The sequence below is a fragment of the Pongo pygmaeus genome, chromosome 5 (assembly GCF_028885625.2).
Source record: "Pongo pygmaeus isolate AG05252 chromosome 5, NHGRI_mPonPyg2-v2.0_pri, whole genome shotgun sequence".
NCBI classification, from domain to species: Eukaryota; Metazoa; Chordata; class Mammalia; order Primates; family Hominidae; genus Pongo; species Pongo pygmaeus.
In genome coordinates this window covers 28605416-28612705 of record NC_072378.2, presented here as the reverse complement: position 1 = coordinate 28612705, position 7290 = coordinate 28605416, and the positions used below count along the sequence as shown (strand labels likewise).

Sequence of the window (7290 nt, the reverse complement as noted above, 5' to 3'; positions counted from 1 at the left end):
CTAGTGATAACAAGAAAGACATAGACCTTTGGATATATCCTGTCTACTATATGTTCACTTCACCTCCTCTTCTATGAAATTTTCCTAAAAATTTAACTCAATACAGGCTCTGGGTGCTTGACTTCCTAGGCTATTGGTTCTCAAACTGACTGATTACTGGAATTAACTGGGAAGCTTTAAAATCATGTACATCACTGGCTGCTTCTGCTAGAAGGTACCCTAGGGTTTTCTTCAAAGCTCCTGTGAGGGTTGACAGTCACACAAAAATATTGTTGAAACTCACAGGGACTACTCTTCGTGTCTTATGCGGCAAAGTTTGAGGACTTCTCTAGGCCTAAAGAGGCTTCACAAGGATCTGGATTTTTTTTTTTTTTTTTTTTTTTTTTTTGAGATGGAGTTTCATTCTTGTCCCCCAGTCTGGAGTGCAATGGCAAGATCTCGGCTCACTGCAGCCTCTGCCTCCCAGGTTCAAGCAATTCTCCTGCCTCAAATTCTCCTGCCTCAGCCTCCCTAGTAGCTGGGATTACAGGCACACGCCACCACACCTGGCTAATTTTTGTATTTTTAGTAGAGATGGTGTTTCACCATGTTGGCTAGGCTGGTCTCCAACTCCTGACCTCATAATCCACCTGCCTCGGCCTCCCAAAGTGCTGGAATTACAGGCATGAACCACCGTGCCCAGCAGATTTATCTATCTATCTATCTCTCTATCTATCTATTTTTTTTTTTTTTTTACAAAGACATTATAAAGACTTAATGTTCCAGCTCACATATTGTTTCTTTTCCACTTTCCTTATTCTGGGGAGAATTTTATCCAAATGAGGCTTTATAATACATTGCAGCTTTTCCCTTCCTTTACTCTTTCCCTTTCTTTCTGTGGGGCCTCCTTAACTAGAGCTGAAGCATCCATTAACTGGGTCCAGGCCAGGGGTTGCTAGAACAGTGACTGTGAAACACTGTTGTTGCTCTTCATTTATAGCCAGGCTTTGAGATAAATTTTTTCCTCTTCTGTCTTATCTACCCAACATTAGCCTATATTTTGAGATTGGCACTCATGTCTCTCATTTTGTCATACTTCATTTCTCAGCAAGTATTATTAATTTATTGCACTTCTATCGTTCCCACTTACCTGGATCTAAATCCCCTGAGGTAACACATTGCTAATATTCTTTATGTCCTTCTGCACTGTCTTCTTCTTTTTGTCCTTCTGCACTGTCTTCTTTTTTTTTTTTGAGATGGAGTCTTGCTCTGTCGCCCAGGCTGGGGAGCAGTGGCATGTTCTCGGCTCACTGCAACCTCTGCCTCCTGGGTTCAAGTGATTCTCATGCCTCAGCCTCCCAAGTAGCTGGGACTACTGGCATGTGCCAACACACCTCACTAATTTTTGTATTTTTAGTAGAGGTGGGGTTTCGCCATGTTGGCCAGACGAGTCTCCAACTCCTGACCTCTGGACATCTGCCTGCCTTGGCCTCCCAAAGTGCTGGGATTACAGGCATGAGCCACTGTGCTGGGCCTGCACTCTTTTGTCTTCTTTGATACTTTGTAGACAACATGGAAGTTGAAAGAAAATAATATTGAAAAGAAGTAAATATCTCAACTTGGGATTCTCCTCGATGAGTTGAAGCTGATGCTCTGTCGTATGTTGGTGAGCAGACCTTGGAGTGGCCTGACTGGAGTGAGAAAATTGGAGGAGGAAGATCTTAGTAAACAAAACTGTTTTTTGGTCCAGCATTCCATTACTTTTCATGGCATAGCTGCAAAAAGGGACTGGTCTAGGATTTTCTGAAATAGTGATGTTGAATACAGTAAACTGTCCTACCAACTACTAGATATCCAGAAATTGGGACAATCATCAGTTTTAGAGGATTTACTGAAATGTAGGATCAATTGGGGTATATAGCTTGCTGGTAGAGTACCGGCTAAGCATGCAGGTGAGTCCAGGTTTATTCCTTCAATACTGCTTTTCTCTTACTTCTTCAAAGCTGTACTTAAATAACACACCCCTGTTGCATCAGCACAAGACAAGAAGAATTGAGAGAGAAATATCCCCGTCACTCAGGATCTCCCGAAAGGAGAGGAACAATCATGTCACCACCACATTAGTAAGCTCTCATTCTTTTCGTTTCATTACACAGTTTCCTGAGGAACAACCATGAAAAAGAACGATCAAGGAAAAGAAAAAGAGGCCCTTAAGCAATCTTTGTTAACAAATCTTCTTGTGGTTGTTCCTGTGTGAAGCCTGAGGAGCCGAAACTCACCCACTGATTTTTCTCTCCCCTCACTTCTCTTCCATGCACACAGATGGCAGTAGTTTCAATCAATTACCAAATGTGGCACGTTATTGGTCCCAACTTCTGAGTGAGGGATCAAGGGAAAGACATCTCTCAAATAATGCAGTGCTTTCGAAACTCAATAGTTGACATAATTACTAGTGTCAGTGAAGGTAGAGGTGTAGCTGACATAACTCAGTTGGGAGAGCCCCCGATTAAAGGTCTAAAACTCCCATATCCCTCCTCAGAGTTTGAAATCAATGATTTGTTTCAGCAGCATGTTGCCTGATCACAAATATCCTCCTGCACTCACTTTTCAAGGAAATCTTCTAGAGGGCTAAGGCGAGGAGAATCAAAATTGGGTGCCTTAAATGTTCCTTGCCTTTGCCAGTGAACACTTTTTTTTCAGTGTTTTGAGTCTTTAAAGGAAAACTTGCTTGATACAGCTTTCGTCAGTGTTACACAACAGCTCTTGGATAAAGAAGCAGCCCAAGGCTTTGACGTGAATACGTACATCCTTGGCCTTATATGCTAAGCTGAAAGCTTCCCGTGAACAAAGGGCTCTGCTCATTCCCAGACAATTCAATTCTATTTTCTTTGCCATATCCAGGACCTGCCCGCATTTTCCAATCCCCCGGTGGCACTGCTTGAAGGTTTCCGGGCCTCTTTGACTTTTTCTTTCAAATATGTACATATGTAGCAGAATTTCTGCTTGTGTCCGTGGGTTCTCAAAAGGAAGGCAGTTGGAAATTCTCTCCGCTGCCCTGCGTCTGGCCTTGCCCTGTTTATTCCCTAAGTCTGGGTGGGAGGGAATATGTCACTCCATTTAAAGTTGATGGAGTTTCGAAGTCGCTGTTTTAAAACCCCTTTGTGGATATAATAATCGTCAAGCGAGTAATAGAGATGGGGTGTGGAATCAGAGCAGGACAATCTCAGAACCTGGGACTCACGAAAAGAGCTGGAAAATGGATGTTGGCAGAGCCTCCGACCCAGCATGGTGTGAAGTTCAAGGAAAGCCCGCGGCTGCCTCTGCACTGAAAAGCACTTTTTTCTGAGTCGTTATCGCTGCTATATATGTTGGAGACTTGAGACTGTCTCAGGACCTTCCTGGTGGAGGCAAGAAACTCTCACCTAGTCGCTGGAGAGTGGACCTTGGAGCAAGTTAACAGGAATGGGAAGGTCCTAGAATCAAAAACGGTGCTATTCAGACTAAAATCTGTTACTCGTTTAACGAAGCCACTACACAGTATCCAGTCTTGTAACTTCAGAGATAATGAAATTTAATCCAGTGGACTTTCTCTAGCTAACTATTAAATTAAAAAACTATAACAAAACCAACAAGAAAAATAGCAACAACATTTTATAAAAGAACCCAGGCCCCTTTGCGGTCCGGGGGTGTAGCTCAGTGGTAGAGCGCGTGCTTTGCATGTACGAGGTTCCTGGTTCAATCCCTGGCACCTCCATCTTTCCTTTAGCCAATCCGTCCTCTTTCAATATGGACGTCCATTGACTTGGAAGAAGCAGATCTCAGGTCTGTTTGGGTGAGTGATTGGAAGAACTTGGATAACCCAAACCGCGTTTCTTAAGCAATGCGGAGCTTGCCAATGTGAACTTTGAAAATTCATTTGCGGCCGGGCGCGGTGGCTCACTTTGGGAAGCCGAGGCGGGTGGATCACGAGGTCAGGAGATCGAGATCATCCTGGCTAACACGGTGAAACCCCTTCTCTACTAAAAATACAAAAAAATTAGCCGGGCGTGGTGGCGGGCGCCTGTAGTCCCAGCTACTCGGGAGGCTGAGGCAGGAGAATGGCATGAACCCGGGATGCAGAGCTTGCAGTGAGCCGAGATTGCGCCACTGCACTCTAGCCGGGGTGACAGAGCAAGACTCCGTCTCAAAAAAAAAAAAAAAAAAAAAAGAAAAGAAAAGAAAAAGAAAACTCATTTGCAAGTTTGAGGGCCAGATGCTATCAGCATGCAGGGAGAATTAGCTTTGGTAGGGGGCTTAGAGTCTTAAAAGTTTTCTTCTCGAGGCCGGATTTTGGCAGAGTGATTAGTCTGGTAGATAGTAAACAGATTCTCATTGAATATTTTGACACGCTGTGTTATCACATACTTAGTTGAAATAAAATTGCAAAAGTGTTAGTGGGCGATGGGTTAAAATGTCTTCTCTTACACTTGCCTTCTGAAAAATCAAGTTTCTTGTGTTTACAGTTGTACAATCAGAAAGTAGAATTCATGAGTTAACAACACACCAAAGATCCCTGCGCTAGATGCAGCCAAAGGGGCAGTGTTTGTGTGTGTGTGTGTGTGTGTGTGTGTGTGGTGGCGGGTGGGGAACAGTTTAAGCATAGACAGATGCCTAAGTTCTTGAGTTTCTTAAAATAAACACTGGCGGTATAAACAAGGGGCCAGTAAAAATGATAAGACGAAGAACTACTTTGTTTCTAAGCATAGTCCTACACTGGAGGAATGTACCAAAATCAGTTCCATTTTTGTTTCCTTTTGAATGCTAGTTCATGTATCAAAGCGGGGGACAAAAAGTGAAAAAGCTGGAATTCTGCTGAGAACTTGCATCTGGAGCTCTAGATTTTCCCGTGTCTAGGGAGAAGGCCTTTGAAATGAGGGTAGCAGGAAGACTGGAAATGCATTGATATAGATTTCTGGAAAACAAAATAAAACTTGGCCTTAGACCGATTTTGGACCCTGGGATTCATTGTTTCTGCTTCACACATCTTCCTACCTGTCAGCTTGCTCCAAGGTCCGCTCCACAACCGACTCCTTGGCGGGCACTTCCATTCACAAAGCCCCAGGAATGAAGCATTTTCTTGCCTCTTCAAGTTGCCCCTTTCCCTCAACAACTTCTGCCTAAGGACACCAAAGGTAACACAGAAAGGAAATCAAAGAAGTCAAGTTAAATGCTGCTTGGGGAACTCTAGGTCCTTACGGAGAATGTAAAACAGAAGCTTAAAGAATTCACAAAACCTGGCCTGAAATGCAGAGCGACAGCGTGTGTCTGGAAAATCTGGGGTGGTTGCACGGCCAGGACAGACAGCTGCTTTTCCATCGCCGAAGCTCTGATCTGAAAGAGAGCAGGCGGGGTAGGGAGGAGGAGGGAGAATGCTGCAGTCGGATATATAGCCTCTTTCAGATGGGATTCTCTCTGGAATCAGGAGAGGGAAAGGGAGAAGGTGTGTGGACTGGGGCACGATCTATGCAAGGAACTAACACTTTGTAAGCCTGGTGAGCGTCTCAAACGTGATCTGACACAGCTCAAAGGGTCGACGCTGTCGTCCTCTCGCCACCGTTTTGTATGACAGTCAACCCAGACATGAGTTTTGGATGACGACCGAAAGCACAGTCCAGGTGGGGCCGGGCAGTTAAGTTACATCATTTAGAAAGCTCCCTAGATTCGATATCCGGCAGATTTGGGAAATCCTGGCCTGGAAAATCAAGAATTCAAGCTGGATGGAGTGGGCTGAGTTATTGGGAAGTCGTCGCCTAGGAGGAGGCAGTGAGGAGACCAGAAGGGAAAGGGTGAAGGGATGGGTGGTTGGAGAGAGGGGTGAGGCGAGGTTGGGGTTAGCAAAACAGCACGTACAGGATTTGGATGGATGAGTAAGTAGGACGTGTCCAAGCTCTGCACGTTTTCTCTGAGTCCTCTAGGTACGAAAAAATATTAGTCTTGTGTGTTTGAAAGGAAGTGGGCCAAAACCTTTCGTCCCCTAGTAAGATACCATTCCTTTTTACACAAACTGTCGGCTTTTGAGAGCGTCTTTGGGCTGTTTCCAGAGCTGAACTCTTCGGGAGCGTACCCGCGTGGCTAGGTTTTGTTTGAGGTGTGGTAGCGACTGGTATTGGTGGCTTTGGAAAAAAGCCTGATAGTTGTGGTGGGAGTAGGTTGGTGAGTGTAGAAATGGGATTTGCCGGCTGCTTTTGGTTTGAGCGCGTGCGGTAGTTCTGCAAGCGATTGTTTTCGTTTGGAATGGAAGACAAAGTTGACGATAACTGAATGTATTTCTCTGTACTTAAGCTATGTACTTAAGCTATGAGGGGAAAGTTACCGTTCTGAGTCCGGGTAGCTCAGTCGGTAGACCAATCAGACTTTTAGCCTGAGGGTTCGGGGTTCAAGCCCTTGCTGGGGCGTGAGGCCTTGGCCTTCCGGTGACGAGTGTCTTATGTACCATAAAAGGATTTTAATTCACCTTGCTCCATTCTGGACATTTGAATTTGAGTTGTTAGGGCAGAAAAATAATGGCTGAAGCCATCAATCAGAGGTTTCTGGTGCTTGGGATTTTGTTTAAAGGCAAAAATTAAGGAAAGGCCAGGCACAGTGGCTCATGCTTCTAATCCCAGTACTTTGGGAGGCCGAGGTGGGCAGATCACTTGAGCCCAGGTGAAGGGGTGGCCTGCCCCTCCACACCTGTGGGTGTTTCTTGTCAGGTGGGACCAGAGACTGAGAAAAGAAATACGAGACAGAAACAAAGTATAAAGAAAAGTGGGCCCAGGGGACCGGCGCTCACAGGCTGGCACTGGTCTGAGTTCCCTCAGTATTTATTGATCATTATCTCTACCATCTCGGAGAGGGGGATGTGGCAGGACGATAGGGTAATAGTGGGGAGATAGTCAGCAGGAAAACATGTGAACAAAGGTCTCTGTGTCATAAATAAGTTTAAGGAAACATGCTGTGCTTTGATGTGCACGTACAAAAACATCTCATACACAAACATCTCTCGGTGCATTAAAGAGCGGTATTGCTGCTAGCATGTCTCACCTCCAGCCTTAAGGCTGTTTTCTCCTATCTCAGTAAATAGAACACACAATCGGGTTTTACACCAAGACATTCTATCGCCCAGGGACGAGCAGGAGACAGATGCCTTCCTCTTATCATAACTGCAAAGAGGCCTTCCTCTTTTACTACACAGAAAACCTTTATGGGTGTCGGGTTGGGGGACGGTCAGGTCTTTCCCTTCCCACGAGGCCATATCTCAGGCTGTCACATGGGGAGAAACCTTGGACAATA

At 45.1% G+C, this 7290-nt stretch overlaps 1 non-coding gene across 1 annotated transcript; it reads left to right on the top strand.

The window, feature by feature from the left end:
- Positions 1-3661: 3661 nt before the first annotated feature.
- TRNAA-UGC (transfer RNA alanine (anticodon UGC)) lies at positions 3662-3733 on the top strand. Its single transcript has one exon. It is a non-coding gene; the product is annotated as a tRNA-Ala (tRNA).
- Positions 3734-7290: the final 3557 nt, after the last annotated feature.